A 21,111-nucleotide genomic window follows, 5' to 3' on the forward strand; every position below is an offset into this window, starting at 1 on the left:
CCTCTATCCACATTTTAACACTTCTCTTAAAAATAAAATTGACAGGTTTGAGGTCTCTATAGCTCCGTAGCTTTATTCGCTGTTGTGGAGCAACAAAAAAATAGGCTTTGAGCAAAGGAAATGAGTATGTGTCATGCCCTCCACTTTCTATTTCAAGGCTTTAACGGTGTAATTTTCTCCTCCTAAAACAAAAGGCTGCTTTTAAATGGTGGTGTTGTCCCCTAGTGGTCCCGATTGCTTGGCTGAATGAGGAAATTCCCTGTCTAAAAGCAGAGCTAAACCACCTGCCTTTTACGCTAAACACAGCCACAAGACAATAAGAAAGAAATGCAGTCTGAGGGTGGAAGGGACAAGATCTTATCCAACGGTCAAGGTTAGGGAAGATTAAATCCATTTCAACCCGGGCTCAGGGACAATCCAGAGGATGGGTGGGAGCTTTATCTTTGCTATCTCATGGCTGAACTCCCATCGTTGGGACGTCGCTGACTCCACAGACACAGGAACGCATTACAAACAGCCCCTGGAACGACGCGTGGAATAAACACTGTGCCTAAACAGAACCAGATGTTCTTCCAGCTATGAACCGGAGAGCACTGTGATCCTGCTCTGGGTTGGGCTGATCCCCAGCGTCACCGAGGCAAACCAACTCCAGCTTTAGGCCTTAGCAAAACAGGTCTCTTCCTGTGCCTCAGAGGAGCAGTTATATTACTATTCTGAGGCCCTTTATTCTGCAATGTATGCATTTAATTTAGAGAATATTAATGCTATGAGCGACTGAAGTGATGTCTTTGATGTGACTCAGTGACTATTAGGTCTGTTACTTAAGCAGAAGTGCGTAACCAGGCTTGCTTTAGCTTTAAAGTGACCTGAGCAAGTCAATATTTCTTTTGACTCTGACCTGCATATTTGCTGGAAATCCAACTCAGATAACAACTTTCGTCCAAAGTGGAAGCATAAAGGATAAGTGGCTCTGTGAGGATGTACTTAGGCAGCTGTGCATTGAGCCAATGCTAACATCGTGCTAACGTCACAGGAATGTCAATAGTTATTAGTGTTTGGTCATAAACCAAAGTGTTAGACAAGTTAAAGTTTTGACCTGATGATGGTGGCAGAGGAAATGTTAAGGGATCACCAAAGTTATTACAATCCATCCTGAGGATAACATATACATCTAGAATAATATCTGTATAAACTTTAATGGCAATGCACAGGGGCGGATCTAGAGAAATATTCATGGGGTGGCAGAAATAATGTTGATTTAATCGCAAACAATCACATATTTCGATACTTGCTTGGAAAATGTCCCAACTGAAAATATTTTGACATTATTGTGGTACATGAGTATAGAAATATCTAAAGAAATCAATACATTTCCAAATCTTCAGGCATTTTTCCAAATACACGTCTCAAGCTTATCACAGAGTCTAAAATCATTACATTTTCCTTTATTATTTTTGAATTAATGTGTTAAATTTGCCACCAAACTGGGATGGGCAGACATTTTTTTAGGGCTAGTCTGTACAAATTTTCATGCCAATCCATCCAAATTGTTGTTGAGTCTGAAGCAAAGTGACTGACAGACTGTCTTTTACAGAATAGCAGAAGATGAATAGCACAGTAGAAGAAACCCTTTCTCCTAAAATATGTTACTAATAAAACAAAAGCCTGCTTTAAGTTTGATATAATATTCATAGGTTTTCATCACAGTTTTATCACCGGAATATAGGAGTCGCTGTGTTTTCATTACCTTAGAATGAGCTGTTTTTATCTAGAGACACTGCAGATTGCTTTGGAGTCCGTCATGTTTCTACAGTAGCCCAGAAGGGACAAATAAACCACTGGCGGTATATAGGGGCTTTTTTTTTGCACGTGCCCTTTGTGTCTGGAACTGTCTACACACTGGACCCTTAAGTAGTGGTAGTGTGATCCCCTAGTGGTCTTGATTGCTTCAATCTGATATTGTCTAAATGCAGAGATCAACCACCTGCCTTTAACAATAACTCATGGTTGAACTACAGTCACATATTCCAACCACTTCCCTGTGAGTGCCATTGAGAATTAAACTTTCTGGACTTGATAGGTTGGTAAAATTTAGAATTTCGAACAAGGCCCCTTGATATTTCGCAAGACTGTGAACCTGAAGCACTAACGACAGTCCATCAATTTTTGGATGAAAACCTTAATGGCTGTCTTGGCAGGGGAAACATGCTTTTGTTGTAACTCAAAACTTGGGCTGGGGAAGTTTGGAGAGGCAACAACTTTGTGGGATTAGTCTCCATGGCCCATGTATATTTTCACTGAAAACAACAGATTTTTACATTCCGCAGCATCATTTATTCATCTGACAAGCATTATGGTTTCAGACTCGCCTTATTAGATGATGCAAATATTTTCCTCTTGGGTGGAATCTGGCTTGGTTTTTTATTTTTTCTGTTCCCAGGATGAAGTTTTGAAATAAAGTGAGCATCCAGTTTGTAGAGACTTGACTGGATCCACCCTCATTCTCTGGGAGGAAACCGCTTCCATTCCCTCCAAATAGAGACTCAGAGCCGCAGCTCTGAGTCTGCTGCTGTTACACAACCGATGGGGTTGGAGAGCAGCATTCTCACATGCTGATGTTAACTACATACGCAGCACTTTCCGCAGGTCAAACCCCAACCTCCAAACCCACAGACTATCTATTAGGCTCAAAATGAAGCTGTTCATTTATGCCTGTGGTACAGAATTCCATTTGTGTTACAGTAAAAGAAAAAACTTTAGCTTTGTCATGATACAGTAAATGATGAAGGATCAGTTCTCAATAAAAGCCGAACCTTGTGACTCACTGAGGATAGCTGGTACTTATTATACGCACGCATATACATGTGGTTGTGCAGCAATCACATACACAAGCTATGGTCTGCTCTCTTGTGTCTGTGGTTTAGTTTATGTATGTTTTTTCTGTTTTTTTTTTTTTGTTTGTATATTTATTCCATGTTCACATCATATGACATGGGTGGATGGATGGTAGAGATTTTCATGTTTCAAGCATTCACATTATTAGATGCTAGATGCTAACTTTAACTACCTTTTGCTTGATCTTTTGTTCTTTGAATGAACTTGGAAATGTTGTAGCCATCAGAAATTCCTCATCTTATCTACTTGTAATTACAACAGGCTACTTTTTCCTCCCACCACAGTCTGTACAATGTGATTAATAATAAACGTGATACCTGTAAACTGGCTGACTTGAGAAAAGGAAACTATAATGTGCCATTATCCAGTAATTACCATTTACAGCCACATTGGCCGCTGTTCAGCAAAGTTACTGAGGGTTTTTATTCATCTAAAAGACTGACTTTACTGAACTGAGTGTATAATGTACAGAGATTTCCTTACGGAGAGAGCCGTCTGGATGACATATGACGATTCAGCAGCTTTAAAAAGTTTCCAGGAAGTGTGAAATTTGTTAGAAGTTTGACACCATATAAATGAAAGAGGGAAAAAGTGTGGTTATGGTTACTGTGGGAAATAAGCTTTTGATGGTGTATCTTGTGTCAAATAGAGAGTCCTATTATAAGCCAAGCTGGAAGTGCAGTAAATGAATGCAAGCCTCCCTCAGTTTCCTCGCTGTCCTCCATTTGTCCCCGTCATGTTCTCCCCTCATCGTTAGAGACAGACCACCAATAACAACGCTCAAGTTAATTCATACAGCTGCGGCAGGGCTGATACTGTACGTCGTCCCACATCAAGAGGGGTCACGAGTTTCTTCCCCACCACAGCCAATATGTCTGTCAACAGCCATGAGCTAAATGGCCAAAATGCAAATGCCAAATAATTAGCCTTGTACAAATCGCACCGCGCTCTGATAAAGCTCTGCGTTCAGCCAGAGCCCAGACTGGTTTGCGTAGAAAATCTTCAAATAACCCCTCTATTATCATTCCACTGCACTGGCACGGACCGCAGAACAACAAAAATAACACGAGTCATTTGGCACCCAAACATCTCATGCATCTGTCGTGCATGCTGAGGCTTTGATAGTTTTTGGATCGCCCACAGAGAGAACCAGATTCCTTCTCTCAAAATAGGCTGTTAAAGTAGATGTGTAGTGTTTAAATTTGCACTCTTTTGAGGAGATGCAGAAGTGGGATTTTCCCACTTGTCATTTAATGTGGGAATGTAGGGGAAACTGCACATTAACATATGACATTAGTAAAAACAAATCAGTCTTGTGGTTTTCAAACTGGGGTCTGGTCCGGGGACCAGCAGGGGTCCCTGAGTGGGTTGTAGCAGGGTCCCCAGCAGGAATAGAATATTATATATAACTCTCATCCCATTTTTTGGAAGTTGGAACGACAAAGGAAGAAATAGGGTTGGCACCAATGGTTGTGTTAGGTCATTTAGTTTCATATAGCATATACTTCTGGACAAGCCCCTGCAGAGGGGATTCCTTAAGACAAAATCATCTCAAACTGGGGTCCGTGGTCTAATGTGGGGGTCCTCTACATGAAGAGGTTTGGCCACCTCTTATATATGTTGCTTTATTAGTGGTTATTATTACAGATGCATTAAATTACTTTGTATAATCTGCAAAATAACTGCAGCTCCTGAATGTAGTGGAGCAAAAAGTACCTCTGACATGTAGTGGAGTAGAAGTTTAAAATGTCCTCTCAGGTGTCTGAAAAGCTGATTTAGAGACTGACACTGTCATTTTAGAGCTGAGCACATATCTCCAAGCTCATATCTGAGACTCTTGAGACTCTTGAAGAACAGCAGCTCACTACAAACAGCCAGATAACAGCCGGGTCAGGGCCTGGAGCAACAAGCCTGACACGTTTCTGTGAAGGTGTGGGAACCACTGATGTAAGTGATCAGAAAAGTAAGATATCCCATTTGTTTTTGATGATGTTTAATGATGTTCACACTGCTTTCTCAACAGCATTTCCTTTGAAGCTGATGGGATGTTTCACAAGAGGAGGCCGTGTAATTGGAAATTTTAAGTTTTTTGAGTAATCAAGAATGAATCATTGTAGTAGAAATTTCAGCTGAAGAGATTCCCAAATTACTCATAAAACAAACTGTTTCTTAGCATGTAAAAAATATAAATACCTGAGGACTTCAAATAGAGCAAATGGTCAGTGACTTACAAACAATATGACTAATAGTTATCATACAACCACTCATTGTCAAAGTGCATCTTCTAAATGCAACGGTCTGTTTAACCTGTATATTGGCTCGACGTGTCCGGACCTGCAGGTGACTTTTACTGAAGGAGTGAACGCGGCCGCCTTCTCAAACACACTCAGGCACACTCTGACAAACCTACAAAATAGTTTGAGGTTTTTTGTTTCCGTGTTGTCTCTCTGCTTTGTAAGCTACTAAGTTTTGGAAATTGTCCAAGTTAAGCTCCTGTAAATACTTTTGGTGTTTACAAGTGCTTTCTTTTTTTTTTTTACCAGGGTAAAAGAAGAAAACACCCAGTTGTAAATATAGTCAGGATAAAAGTAACAGGTCAAAGATCAAAAGAGGAATTTATGCATTTCATAATTGTTTTTTTGGTTTTTTTTGTGGAACAAGATCCAGTTTAGTGTGACCAGTAAAAAACAGAGTGGTGTGATTGGGTTACGGCGTTGTTGCGATGCTGTGAGGGAGGGAGCAGATTGTCAGGAGAGCTGTGAGCAGGTTAAGGCCTGTCCGGCATTTAGAGGGCTGGATCAAAGCTGACATGCAGGAATGTGTCTCCATATAGAGCGTGAAATCTGTGCAATGCAATCGGCTCTGTAGCCTCAAAAGTGATGACCCAAAGATGAAAGGTTTAAAGCAGTAATATTTTAACTGTGGTTGTTCAATTCCAGGTATGTTGAAAGAGAGCAGTGTGAGAACGTGAACTGATTCAGACTGGGGATTCATTAGAATTAAAGTTTGATGGATGACTTTACATTATAATCTTTTCATTGGGAGGTTGAAAAATGCTGTTAAGACATACAAAACATATCAAAGATTCCCCTGAAGCTTTCACAGCTTTATAGCCATACATTAGTATGCTAGTCACTATTTTATATACCCAGGGTTTCACCACTTAAATACTGCATATGGGGTAGTAATTTTCCAGGATTCACCGTTCTGGACTAACTTTAAACGTAAAACAAGTGGAAGGGCGTGCATTATGTTTCACATATGCTTCATTAGACTCGCTTGTCAGTCAGGAGAACACGTTGTAGGTGTGAGATAAAGCACTCAAATCAAGCTCCACATGTCAAGCACATTGACAGTAGAAACACTACACATGTACAATTGCTTATTCTTTTAACCTAAAAAACCCTGAACATCCAAGATAGAGCTGATTCTGTCATTGATGTATTTATTGCCACTTTTAGAATTTAACTGCATATGCTGAAACTTTAAAAGGCCATAACAACTTAAAACACATGTGGAAATATGATTAATATTAAGTAAAATATAATAAAACATACTTATAAGACTACATAAGACTTTTTAAGTTTAAGCCTGCAGCATCATTTCTACTTGAGCAAACTTGTGGAGTGGATTATTTTGTAATTTATTTATATCTACCATGTTTTATTCTAAGTTTATAGTTTTTTTTTTTTGTATCTTAATTCTTCATTTTGCTTATTTTATTAAATATAGATCTGCAGCTTTGTTTAGCTTCACAATTCAACATTATGAATGTAAACAAACCTTTTACAGCCTCAGCAGTCACATGCAGCGTAAAGCTTTCACATACTTCCAGTAGCTGTTTCAACACATCAAGCAATACATTTCATTATGACAAGAAATATCTGATAAATGAACAAAGCCAGAACAGTAGCGATAACACAGTCCAAACTTCATCTCTTTGCCCCAGACAGGAAGGCGATTCTTGGAGGAGACAAACAGCAATCATCATGGCGTGAACCCTCCTGACCTCAGCTGCCTGGGACTTGACCTCTCACCTTCTGACTGCCCTGCTGCTGTGGAGCTGATTGTGGTATCAGAGGGCTGGAGGCGAGCCCCTTTAGTCATGAGAAATGAATCTTCCACATGCTGCAGGAGGAATGTCATGGTCCAGACAGTCCGGAGATCCCCTCTGGGAGTTTAGGAATTCGGGCACCTGTGAAATCCCCTTTAGTCTTTTCAGGGGGCGTCAAACCTCCTTAAGTGCATCTGCAGGCGTGTCTACTAGAGAATGGGAAGATGCTTGATTTGTCTTTCATGTTGGTGAGTCCTTGTCTTATAAAGGTCACCTGCTGTGAGGTTTTTGACATTTGTTTGGTATTAACAGCTGTAAAAACCACCACTGCCATGTGTTTGTAGTTTGCTACTAGCTGCTGCCCCCAGCTAGTTAACGGTGCATTTAGCTGGTGTGTTTTACTGGAATGAGCACCAGAGCCAAAGTCAGGCGAGCTGGCAACAGACCTGGGCTCAGCAGCCTTTCGGTGACCACGGCCGGGACTGAACACAACCTTCAAGACTGTGAGAGAGGCCATGTGATTTACAGCGGCTCAACCTGGACACTGACTCCAGGGACAAAGAAGACACAGTGGGTTCGTGCAGGGACAGGAGGGGTGTGAATCAAGAGGAGCGAGTTGATTTGTAAGTCGTCACCGATCCAGTGTCGGCTAGTTGTTTTAGTGAAGTTGGAAGTCATTTATTCGAGTGTTGTAGGACGTTATACTGTGTTAACATACTACTGCTTTCATTTAACAGCCAGCTGTTATAAAATATATATTTAAATAATTAAAGTAATATCAGAAACATTTGGTAACTAGTCAACTGATGGCTTGAAATAACTACTACGACAAGGACAATCTTTACTCGGGGACAGGCCTAGATATTTGGACCACTGAAATAATCTTTATTTTAAGCTGCTGTGAAATATTTTCCTGTACGGTTTAACCTCTGCGTGGAAAAGACAAGAAATGTAGCTGTCCATAAACAAAATGTATGTGAGTGTAAATGAATGAAGGTGTAAGACTGAAAAGCACAAGTTTTATGTAACAGAGGATTTGAGAAGTCCATTGTTTGACCTTTTTAAAACACCTTATAAATCACCCCAGACATCATTCTTACAGGGATTGCTGGCAGAGTTTTATCACCCTCTGACTGGCTTTTATTTTTTTTTTTTTTTTTTTTACTGAAACAGTGGTTGGAATTTAAAGAGGAGAGTCTGTGAACTTCACACGATGACAAAAACCGGACTCTTTTGATGTACTGCACAGTTGAATCAGTGTCAACTGTGTCTGCAGCCCAGACAACGTGTTGGTGTCACATTTCATAATCTGTGTGCACCAAACCTTTGAAGCAGCACGGCTGCAGTTCATGAATGACAACAGAGAAAGAAAAAGTCTCTGCAGAGTCTGTTGATAGCACTCATACACATACACATACAGTTTTATGTTATTTCTTTGTTGGGGAAAACATGAATTTATAGCCCCCAAGTCGCCAAGAAGATAAAAAAAAAGCAGGTTTAAAATCTGGTGAAACAAAAAAAAAATCACAGATTTAATGAAAAAAAGAAGCTAAAAATGTCACCTTTATACAAACAGGTGTACAGTTGTGTGGTGTTGTGTTTATTTTCACTTCACACCAGTGTGGAAAAGTGAAGATTAAAGAGGAAACTGTATAATGTAAGGAAACCAGAAAAGGTGGAGAAAACAACAGTAGTGGTGAGAGATGAAAGCAAGGGAGTGTGAGCATTTAGAGGCTGTTTAACTTCACATCATAAGTCATTTTGAAGGAGTTGACCACAAGACATACACATAAACAAACAGCCAGAAAGACTCTACAACCATAGAGTTGCTTCGTGCTTTGATCCATTGCTGCACTGAAGGTTTTTCTGGCAAAATTTTAGCCAGCAAACTTTTCATTTTTGCAAACTTGTCCGTCTTTTTCTACTGCAGGCACACAGTGTCCTTCCACAGACTGCACATTACCCTCCAGTGTTATATAATTCATGACATATGGCTGAAGTATCTTCCTGGAGCTGCACATTCTCTCGTCATAACTTTCTGAATATCGTGGAATAGCTTGTTAACTACTACCTGAATATTAATATCCTTTAGAGGACAGCCGGCTCTGTAGCACTGATACATGTACCGGATTATTAGCTGAGGGGCACGGCGTCCTTCGGGGCGGGTGGTTGGGCAAAAATGACTTGAAAGATTTAAGACGGCGGTGTGATATATTCTCGTGTTCAATCCATACTTGATGGGTGGAAAGTAATGAACTTGTCAAAAGACAGAGTGAGTTCATTTTAATATCCATCAGCTGACCGCTTGCAGCAGAGGAGGCAACGGAGTTCAGACAACATGAAACATGAGTGCGGCCTTTGATAACTTCATTACTGAGGTGAGTTAAGGCCTGTGTTCGTCCTCTGAATTCTAATTAGCAGGTCATAAAATCTGTCCTCTCTCGTGGTCAGGGACAGGATGAGTGATTTCCGTTGTCCTTTTTCTGCTTCTGTGGACTCCAACCTCCCTGCAAAGTCAGACAGTCTCAGCTTGCCGGCCAGTGGACATGTTTATCATAATATTATTCCACTCGTAATCATATTTCATCCTGCATAGTCCAACTACCTCACAGTATACTGCTCAGACTCACCCTGACTCATACTGATACTACCATGTGTTTTACACCAAAAACCTGATAAATCTGTTTAGTTTCGCATTAAAGTTCATTTTTGACCGTGGAAACAGCAGTTTGAATAAATAATGTTGTCTCACGATCTGATCGCTTACCAGCATTTCCCAGATCTTTGAACTGCATCTCATGATCCTCATCAGCACAGAGATTTTGCTCAATCATCCAAAAAAAAAAAAATGCAATCAAATCAAGGAACCAAGGAAATGTATTTATCATTATACAACCTTGTGTTGTATAGAAAATAAAGTAAAAACATTAAAATTATGTCATTTAAAGAACACCATTGTACTGCATTGCAAACCTTTGTACTTGCATTTTGCGTATAGTGTATATATTTTTCAGTTATAGTTTTATATTTCTATTATATTTTGTAATATTCTTATTTGTGATAAGATTGTATTTGTACACTGTACTCTTTTTTTGCACTATATTCCCCAATGCTGCTGTGTGTAACTTGAATTTCTCCTACGGGGGCTTAATAAAGGTATATCTTATCTTATGACCAGTGTGTAGGATTTCGTGGCATCTAGTGGTGGAGCTGCAGATTGCAATTTACTGAACACAGCTCGCATCTTTATTTGACGACCTGGAAATGAGAACGGGCTTTGTGTAAGTGTGTGGGAGAAACTACGAAGGCCACAAAACTCGCAAAAGTCTACAGCCAGTGTTTGGTTTGTCCGTCCACCAGAAACATGGTGGACTCCATTGAAGGTAACAAAAACACAACAATTCCTATATTCAGATGATCATAAACTAATGAAAACTAATCTATGAATGTTATGTTCCATTTCTTTCTTGTGTTTTCTTTTGTTTCCCTGTCTGCTGTGTCTCCTGTATCTCTGTGTGTCTGTGTGTTGTGGGCGTATTCTGCTCCTCAGCACACCTGTCAGCAATTGGCTCATCACCTCTCTCCCAGTCTTCCAACTCATCAACTCAGCTGTACCTACTCCGGTTCTCCATCCCCTCAGGGCCAGATTTTTTCTTCAATCTCAGTGGATCCCAGTCGGCCTGCCTGCAACCGGCTCTCCTTCGCTCCCTCTGTCGGCCACACTGCCTCCTCCTCTATTCCACCTTCCTTCTGCAATAACAGTCATCCCATCTCCTCAACTCATCTCCAACCACAACAGTAATTATTCAATTAAACTGTTAAACTTCATCTGTCTCTTGACCTGTGTTTAGCCTCCGGGTCCACACTTTAAAACTAGCAACTCTGGTTATTTTACACAAATCACACTTGGAGAAAAAAGTGCTTGAAGGTCATATGAAGGTATCTCATTAACAGAAAGAGGCATTGATTAAAAGGTAAAATTTAGAGACATAGATGATAACAAAAATGTATCCTGGGAAGTGCTTGAACTACTAGTTACTGGGGAAAGTAATATTATTACTGTAACACTACTACTAGTAATGCCCAGCACTGCTCCTGAGTACCTATTGCTCAAAACTATGATGCCAGTCTGTAGTGGGAAATGATTTATCCCTTTTTAAAATGCACAGACATGATAGAGAAGTCAGAAAGTATTCAGAGTTGGAGTAACACATTGTTAGTTTTGGTCTTTTAATGAAATTTGTTGAAGAATACAAACTATTGCCTACCTCATCCTATAAAATAAGCATGCCTAAAACATGCAGCAAGGACAGAAGACATCATATACTGAATTCAAACAGTCTGCTCAATGAGGAAGTCTTACTAACAAACACACCAACTATAAGTGATGGTGTGTCGTGTGTCACACTGTAAGTTATTCAGATTTTGACTTGTGGAGCAGTCAGGCGGCAGTAATTTGCGTTGCTGTCAAGTGACCCGACGTCGAGTGTCACATTCAGTGAAGGACTCTTTATGCATGAGCGCCTCAACGGTTAATTACATTATCTGACCTCAGATCTGCTGACAATCTGCTAAATCATCACTGTGAAAGATACAAGTGACAGAAGAGGACACAAACAGTGTCTTCTGAAGCACAGGGGATCAACAAGTTCTGGATTTTAGACATCCTATAGACTCGCACGAACCCTTCTATTATTCCTGAGCCGTCCCTTAAAAATACATGTTGACAAACACCAGAGCCCTGCAATTAAAAGGCCCCTGCCTCTGAGACACAGTGACTGCTGCTGACGAGGTTCAGTAATTGTTCCCCTGTCATATAAACCTTGTAATTACCTCATGGAGATCGAGGCATCTTCTCTCTGCGAGGTTGTCAGGACTGTACAGAAATAGCCCGTCTCTCTGCCTCCTCGTCCTCCTCCTCCTCAGCTGCAGCTGCAGCTCTCCAGAGAGAAACACCGGAGCCATAATCCTGCTCCAGAGGCACTGCGCCTGGAGCTCCTTTTCCTGACACTTTGTTTCAAATACAAACAGGAAGTAGGAGCTGTATGGAAGAAACTGTGCCAGGAAGTATGTTGTGAAGGTTAAAGGAAGTGTCGAGGCCACCTTGATGTGGTTGGGATCAGAGGATTGGCTGTTCAACATGGTGGATAAGTGGGTAATAGAGATATTGGTACAATCTTTTATTCTTTGGACATCAGTTATCTTGTAGAGCAGGAGCCTTTTTGTCTTTATTTATCATTGTTGTAGGTCTTAAGTAATTCTTACATTCTCTAGTTGTATAATTAGTAGCCATTACTCACCAAATAACTAAAATGTCCTTACCTGTTGTCTTTTCCTCTTCATTTTGCCGAACCTCAGTCACTGTAGCAAGGTTAACTATAGATTACAAATTCAAAAAAAGAAAAGTCTCTGAGGAAAATAGAGAATTTAATAGGTTGTTGACAGATTTTTTTTTTCTTCAGAACATTAGACAGGACAGCTTCAGGTATGGACAAAAAGGGGCCACAGGTCAGACTTAAACCCATGGCTGCAGCCGCAGGGACCCAGCCTCGGCTCCACCAGGCCATCAGGGTGCCCAAAGAAATTACTTTTTTGATAGTAAAGGTTGCTGACCCCTGATCTAAAGAGACAAGGTTCGTTGGAAAAGCCAATCAAAAAAGAGAAGTGGTCTCTCCAGCTGCCTGATTGAAATCTGAGGCAGCAGCAGATTTTATGCCCGGGAAGGTTGCCAGTTTGGACATACTACTGACAGATCCTGGCAGCAACGGGGAATTTTACATTGATTAAAATAGATCTAAATTATCTGGGATGTCTATGCTAATATATATACTGAGGGTTAACGGGTGAAAATATACTAAAAGTCTTAAAACCACTGTAGCTAATACTTTCATATTTAAAGGGGTGAGGAGTTAATGGGATAAGTCATATACATCCACAACTGCGGACCTTCTTGGAGAATATTTTCCTATAATAGTGGATTTTCTTTCTTAAAGGTTTAAAAAGTTGATGAAATTTCTGTTTCCGGTGGACAGGCTGTTCAAGCTGCCCTCAGACGCAGAGGTAAATCTAATGTTGTCGGCTAAAGGCCAAATCAACCTGTCACTACTGGTTAGAGGAAATGCTTTGATGCCACATCGGACTGTGCAACCATAATAATACCACGCATGCCGATTACAAAAAGCGCTGTGGGGCATCGCCATGGTCATTCCAATGATTACATAATCGCAGTGACAACGTGGACCACCGCTGAAAGGTATGCTTCACCAGTCAGTAACGGACTCACGGGAGCTCATAAATAACAAATATCCATACTCTGACATTTTGTTTCTGCAGCAGTGAAGTACACGAAGTTTGTTTTGATTCCCATATACACAGCCTAACGCACATAAACTCAACCTGAAAGGAAAAACACATTAACCCTGACCTACAGCAGAGACTTAACCTTCACAGAAACATGTCAGGCTTGCTGCTCCAGGCCCTGACCCGGCTGTTATCCGGCTGTTTGTAGTGAGCTGCTGATATGAGCTTGGAGATTTGTGCTCAGCTCTAAAATGACAGCGTTAGTCTCTAAATCAACTCTTCAGACACATGAGAGGACCTCACCAGGGTTGGAAAGTCACTATCCATCAAGTGCTGTGATGTTACTCTCACATTTTGGAGGGAAATGCAGTTTTTATTCAATTTATTTTAAAGCTAAAGTTATTGGTGATTTTTAAGATTCAGATTTACATAGAAAGAAATATAAAAACTCTTGATGACCTCTCAAAATCTAGTTGGGCCCCTTGTTATGTTTCCAATGTCTATAAGTTGTTAGCAGCAAAGAGACTTTTCCCCTCTAAACTTCTCACATGGTTTCATTTAAATAACTGTTGGCGTCTCAAAGAGTCCAAAAAATGCAAACAAATTTGAGCAGCAGTTTTTTCTTCTTTTCTCTCCCACTAATTCATCTCACAACTCCTCAGATTATTCATGTGACGCTGGTCAGGAACCACTCAGACTAAAGACTAAACTACCAAACTGTATATAAAATAGTTGGACCAGCTACACTTCACCTCACCTACAACAGTAAAATATGTCGTATATAATAATAAATTAATAACAGGGTCCAAGTACTTTTTGCTGATATTACAAAATACAGGACTTTTACTTGTAATGAAGATTTTTACAAAGCCGTATTGGTACTTTTACTTCAGTGTAGTATCCGAGTGCTTCTTCCACCACTGCAGCTCACAGACTGGCAGACAAACTAAGAAGGATTAACTTAACTGGATAAAGTTATAACTTGTCACATTTCAGGCTCAGAAAAACGGAAAAGCAAACATCCTGTCCGTTCCTCTTCCCTCTGTCCTGCTCCTGTGAAGAGATTTAAGATGTATAAAACTTTCTTTCTTCCTCCCCATGGATGTGTGAGAAAGGAATGCAGATGTCTAAACACCTTCCCAAACTCACGGCCAGATTCTGCTCATTCTGCTGACCTACGGTAATGTTTAAAGTGGGGGTGTGTTAGTTTAGGGACTTTTAGATGAACCAAGAGGACCAGATGTGTGTTTCGCATCAGATGACGCGCTCCAAAACAAACTGACAGATCCATGGAAACTGCTGCGCCGCTCATTGAGTTTAGTTTAAAGTCTTGAGGTTTGAGTAAACATCAACCTGCTCCTGACCAGAGGATTTCTGTCTTTACACCAACGCAAACCACAAGACACATATAGAGTGCATCAACACCTCAGCACTTAGATAAACACTGGCATTCAACCATTTTACATCTTTAAAGTTTTACAAATGTGAGGAATCTGTAACCATAAGGAATGTGTTTATTAGGTTTAATTCATGAGCAGGTCATGCAAGCTGTGAAAGACCCTTTTTTATACCGTATATATATACACTTTATTTATTAATTTTCTGTTCAAAGTTGGTTATAACATGTTTTAACCAGTGGTGGAAGAAGTACTTTACTGACACCTTCTACAAGGAGTGTTTGACTTGTTATGAAACAGTCTCAATTTAATACCAATGCCTCTTGATGTCCACAGGGGCCGCCAGAATTAACAAAAAAATGGATGTTCCTTGCATTCAAAATTCTTCTTGAGTAAAAGTATATGCCAGAAAAAATTTAAGATATTAGAAAATCAGAATGTTAAATTATGGAGCCTTCAAGATCCTAAAGATTATATTTATTTAACTTATACACAAGATATTAATTTGTCCAAGTTATTATCATGTCCAACAAAATAAAAAAAAAGATTTCAGGACTTCAGGGGCTCAAATGCTTCTGTTAGACTTGTTGTGGGACAATGTACAACTTTATCATTCTTAAAGTACATGATGAACTCACACTTGGTCTAATCAGCAACATAACTGAAAACCCTTGTGGGGGTCTGCGGGGCCTTTAATCAATAACAATGCAAAATAAAATACAATCATATTTATTAAAATAAGAGAGAGCAACAGGCGGCAGTTAAGCAACAGTTAAATAAATGTAGTGGAGTGAAAATTTAAATACATCCCACTGAGATGTAGTGGAGTAGAAGTATAAAGTAGCATAAATTAGATATACTTCAAGGACCAGTGTGTGGGATTAAGTAACATCTAGTAGTGCAGTTGCTGATTGCAACTTCTTCGCATCACTGTCCGAATCAAAGCGCAAAGAAGAAACAATGGTGGCCATGAACCTCGCGAAAACACAAAAGGCCCTACTGAGCAAATGTTTGGTTTGTCCATTCTGGGCTACTGTAGAAACATGGTGGCCATCGTAGAAGAGGACCAGTCCCCTCCAGTAATAGTGACCAGTGGTTATACACTAATGAAAACATACCTATGAATATTATATTACATTTCTACCAATAGATCCTCCTAAATGTTACAGACTGGACCTTTAAGTAAAGTCGAAGTACCTCAAAATCATTCTTTATACTTCAGTAAATGTACTTTCCACTGGTTTTAACAGAGAGGTTTTATAAGACCAGAGGAAAACCCTTTTAGTCACAGCAGTTTAGTGGAGTTTCCTTTTTACATGAGTCAAAAATCTGTGAGTTAATTACATTTATTATTTCTTTAAATAGACCCTTACTATTTTTTCTTCTTTGCCCTACTGGGATTTTTCTCTGCTTCATTCTGAACTGGCCCACACATTGCAAAGCCAGCCAGTATATTTTCCTGTGTTTACACTGCAGGGAGCATGTGCTGCTAATTTTAGTATCCTGCATACAGTGAAAGAAAGACCTTTGCATCCAGGCAAAGACAAGGGGCAGGGTTTTTTCTCTCTGGCGTGACCACAACGGTTCCCTGAAAATATACCTGCTGTAGACCGAAAGGGGAGACACAACAGCAAACCTTTGTGCTCATTTCTTATTTCTGTTTGAGCCACTGTGTAATTATCTGGCCTGAGAGGAAGTGACACACAACTCATAGATGTAAATATGGGTGGGCAGAAGGCAGCGTTTGTGGTAGAAAAAAATAATTTTGGAAGACTGTAATCATAGTGGAGAACCAATTAGTCACTAAACAGTCTTTTGATGGATGGATGTATGTGGGCTGAACAAAGAAAGAGGTGTTGTAGTGGCATTATGGCGCCCCAGCTCCAGACTAGCAGATTAGTCATAAAAGGTAAAAAAAAGGTAAAAAGAGTAAAAAGAGTTTCTAAAAAAAAAGGTCTTAAAATTCAATTGTTGGTCTAAAAGGCAACAATCAGGTGACTGAACCAGTCTGCTAAGTTTGATGCGTTCCCATGGGAGTGCAAACTATAATTATTTAGAGGACCAGTGTGTCGGATTTAGTGGCATCTAGTGGTGTACGTGCTGATTGCAACTCCCCTCTCTTCACCCTCTCCTTGCAAGCGTGTAGGAGAAACTATGGTGGCAGCAAAATGTTTGTATTGGGCTACTGGAGAAACATGGCGGTTCAACATGGCTGACCCATGCAACCCCGCAGCATTGGTTGATACAAAACGGCTCATTCTTAGATACCAAAAACATAACTATTCTTATTTTTATTTGATTACACACTAATGAAAACACAGACACAGCTATCCGGTGCAAGTAGCAGAGTGTTTATAGCGGATGCTGATTCTGAATACCGGTCCCTAAAAGGGCTTTAATAGTGTTTAAAGCATTTCTATTTGAATTTGTTTTGAATGTTTTTGCTTTGTAAACACTTTCTTGCATTTGTGCTTTCATTTATATCATAAAATGTGCACAAATTATAAATATTTTTGCAAATATTACCCCAATACATCTACACACATTCACATAAATGAGGTAAAACTAATTATAGTTGAATTTTACTTTTAATTTTAGACATTTTTTGCAGATAATAGATGAAAGTTAGTAGAAGAATAAAAGGATTTAAAGTTATTTTTACAGATAAGATTAAAAAAAAAAGTTTGTTTGCAGTGGATGAAAGATTCTCTTTAGTTGAGCTTTTATTTTGAATTAAAAGCTGCTGAACATTTGGATCATAAGAAATGTTCCTACTACATGGGAAGGCAGCTTTAAAAAGAAAGGAATGGCAGAAAGAGCAAAAAACAATACTAGCCCCATTGTCCCAGTCTCCTGATTATCCTCATACAGCATTTCAGATTGATGAATAAATCATCATCACAAGCCCAAACAGAGGAATCTCAATCTCTTCATCTTCTTTATAGGTTTTAATGGTCTAACCACATGGAGGACACTGAGGGGACACAGCAGCTCAGAGAACAAGTGCTGCCTTGTTGAACGCTCACACTCGCACCTCGCTGGCGTCCAGTAGCTCAGCGAGCGAGGAGGGATCATATAACACTGCCTTGTTTTTCTCATGGATTTTTGTGGTTTGAGCAAAAACCCTCCTGGCCACTGGCCCGGGGATTTATATTCAAAAAAGACCTCAATCCAAAAATGCTTCTGCCTCGTCCAGCATACTGAAGAGGCGCTCGATTTTCACATAATGAAACTTTCAAGGCAGAAAAAAGGCACTTGATATAATTCATCATTCGTTGGAGTACGCTCCCATTATCATTATGAGATTCAACAGCAAAAAAATGCAGTCACCAAAATGGAAATTAAATTGATTTATGCTGAGAATCACATGAATTTCGAGCATGGAAACAGAATGGAGGAGTGTGGGAAAGCAGACCTTTTAAAGTTTCTGTTTGTGTTTGTGGTCGGCTGCTCACCACTGAGGTGGAAACAGTGACTCAGGTTGAAGCCGTGGACATCGTCCCGCCATGACAGCAGATAAAAAGACACTTTTATGATAGACAGACTCGCAGATAAAGTACATTTAATTACATCTACTTCACGGGAGTATTTAAATTGTTTACCTGACAGCTTTAGTAAGGTTACTTTTCAGATTAAAAAGGTACACAGAAAACACACAAAACCTGTAATGAGTGTCTAAAATGAACGAATTATCAAAAATAACATGTTAAAGTGAAAACAAATATTTCCAACATGGTCCCTAGATGTAAGAGGTCAAAAGAAACATAAATCTCCACAATTTAAGAAATATAAAATACCTTCCACATTAGAAAACAAGGACAGCTGAAATGTCCTTGAAGCCTCTACTAAGAAACTGTAATTTCGTGGTGATTCTGGCGCCCCCTGTGGACAAAAGCGCTTTCCACCACCATGTCTCATTGATTTCAAGGGGAATCCAACGCCGTGCGTAGGCATAAACAATAACTACAGAAACAGCCAATCTTCTCGCTGGTGGTCTTCTTTGTTTATGTATTTAATATAGAGGCATCAGTATTAAATTCAGACTTTTCATAACAAGTTAAAAACAAAAAGTAAAGGATCTGAAATACTTCTCCCTCTGATGCTCTCGTGTAGTGTGTCGTGTCTCGAGCTCCCTGTAGTCGGGTTGTTCTTCATCTTGGTGTGAAATATTTCCATCTCACCTCAGAGACTGACACTGATTCTCTTTGTGTCTCTTGTCACATTTACTTCCCCTCCTCATTGGTTAAGAGACACCAGGACCACACTGCAGCTCAGCACCATAAACCTGCTCCATGCCCACCTCCTTTGATATACAGTTTCCCCACATATGCAGCTTTAAAGTTGTTAAAATAATAAGACTCTAGTCTACATTGTCTGATATGCTCTGCAAAACATGTGCCATCAATCACACTTTTCCCTGATCACAACAAACTGGCTGATTGTATATAGTGAATTGTAAGTGCGCAGCCACATTCTTCCGTTTTGAGAGTCAGAGCGACAGCACATGATTGATTTGGACTCAGACAGGAAGGTGAGTGAAGGTAAATAATGAAATCCAGCACTCCACTCTGCAAGACCGTGTGCCAGTTGGCTTGAGATGGATCTGCAGCAGAAAACAATTTATAGTCTATATAAACAGCTCCGTTTATAGTGCAGCAGTGGTAGTGATGGTGCTTAAACTTGAACTTTATGAATGGATTGATGTTTCTGTATATGTGTTAATAAAGGTTTTAATCTTCATTTTAATATAGGTTGTATGTAAGTCAGAAATAATCCTTTTTAACCATTTTCAAGCAAATTTTGATGAAGAAAACTAAATTTTGTTGGGTGAGATCTACGGCCACGCACAAGCACACACAGGCCCTGTGGTGATTTGGGCTACATGCTAATGCTAGCATGCCAACATGCTCCCCCCACCATCAGTCATTAGCATTCATCCAACAGAGAACATCTAATAGCTAGAAGAACATTTCATGGAAATTCATCAAAGTCAAAAAAATTCCACCAATTTCAACCTCACGGTGTCACTAGAGTTACAGTCGAGGTCATCAGAGTCTGTTGGATTCATATTCTGGGAATCATGAATGTCTGTACAACATCTTATGGCAATTCATCAAATAATTGTTTATATATTTCAGTGGTAGACTAATGTTGCACGCTACTAGCCAGCTAGGTGCTACTAGCATGAAAATAGTTTTATGAACCTTTCTTGCTAAAAGCAGTGGATTTTTGACCTTTTTGGTGTAAAGGACCACCAGACTGATACACCTCAGGCCACAGACAAGTATCCTCTGATAATCATCTGATAAGATTAAGTTATTTAAAGACTGTCCATACTGTAGATTGGTAGATTAACAGTGAAGAGTGTGAATGAACAGAATAGTTATTGTTATACATTCTCTCATTGGGCTAACTTTCCGGGAACGGCCTGAAACCCTCTCAAAACTCCTGTTTGACAACCCCTGGCTTACTTACAAGGACCAGTGTGTAGGATTTAGTGGAAGTGTTGTATTAGCTAATTGCAACGCCCTCACTTTGCCATCCCATCCCAAGCGTGGAGGGAAAAGTATGGTGGTCACAAAACTTAAAATGCAAATGGCCCAATCTAGAGCCAGTGTTGGCGGACTCCGTAGAGGACCTGAATGAATGAATATTATATTACATTTCTACCAATAGATCCTCCTCAATGTTACACACTGGACCTTTAACTGTGTTATACTTTCTTGCATTCCTCCATTGCTGCAGAATAAGTTTCCTGTTGAAGTTAAAACAAGGACAAAAGGAAACCATACGGACCGGAGCGAGCGAAATGAACGAGAACAAAAACCACTAAACCAGCGGCGGTGCCATCTGCATTCACTTTATTCTGCAGAACAATAAAACAGCCGACTGCCCGTCCAGTGCAGGGAAATCTGTACACGCCCGATAAATCAAAGCCAGTAAAGGCAGCTTCAGTTGAATGTGCAGGCAGATTTTATCAAGCATCTGCTCTCGGGTGCACACAGTACAATCTCACTGCACTGAAACATCAGAAGGGGCCTGCAGCCGGCCGGTGCAGCAGGGAAGTCCCTTCCAACACCTGCCTCCACTTCCACCCTAAGAAAGATTAAAGCCTGGTAAACTGAAAACGTGCAGAAGGCTGCTCGAGCTGACATGACAGCACTGATTAGAGATGGACCCCCAGAGACCAGCTCCCCTCTTAATCCAGGGGGAGTAACACCACTCAAGAGAGTGACCGTGAGCCCGAGGAGAACAAATGGACTTTACATTTGCTACATTAAGTGCTGCTGCACATTTCCTGTCACCCTAAAACACTGGTTCCCAACCTTTCTATCACTGAGTAAAGTGACGATCCCTGATTAAGTTTCAGATTTTATGGACATTTCATATCATATTCAATGTGGATGAATTAATTTGGATGAATTTTTAGTAGATTATTTCCTGTGAATATTGATCAGAGATGAG

At 40.0% G+C, this 21,111-nt stretch overlaps 2 long non-coding RNA genes across 2 annotated transcripts; one reads left to right on the forward strand and one right to left on the reverse strand.

The window, feature by feature from the left end:
• The first annotated feature begins 7,182 nt into the window (after positions 1-7,182).
• Positions 7,183-10,624, forward strand: LOC127361483 (uncharacterized). The gene is made up of 3 exons (XR_007884289.1): positions 7,183-7,572; positions 10,128-10,332; positions 10,500-10,624. It is a non-coding gene; the product is annotated as an uncharacterized LOC127361483 (long non-coding RNA).
• Positions 7,952-9,767, reverse strand: LOC127361485 (uncharacterized). Its single transcript, XR_007884290.1, has 2 exons — positions 9,717-9,767; positions 7,952-9,456 (listed from the first exon to the last, which is right to left on the reverse strand). It is a non-coding gene; the product is annotated as an uncharacterized LOC127361485 (long non-coding RNA).
• Positions 10,625-21,111: the final 10,487 nt, after the last annotated feature.

This window comes from Dicentrarchus labrax, unplaced genomic scaffold, assembly GCF_905237075.1.
Source record: "Dicentrarchus labrax unplaced genomic scaffold, dlabrax2021, whole genome shotgun sequence".
Lineage (NCBI taxonomy): Eukaryota > Metazoa > Chordata > Actinopteri > Moronidae > Dicentrarchus > Dicentrarchus labrax.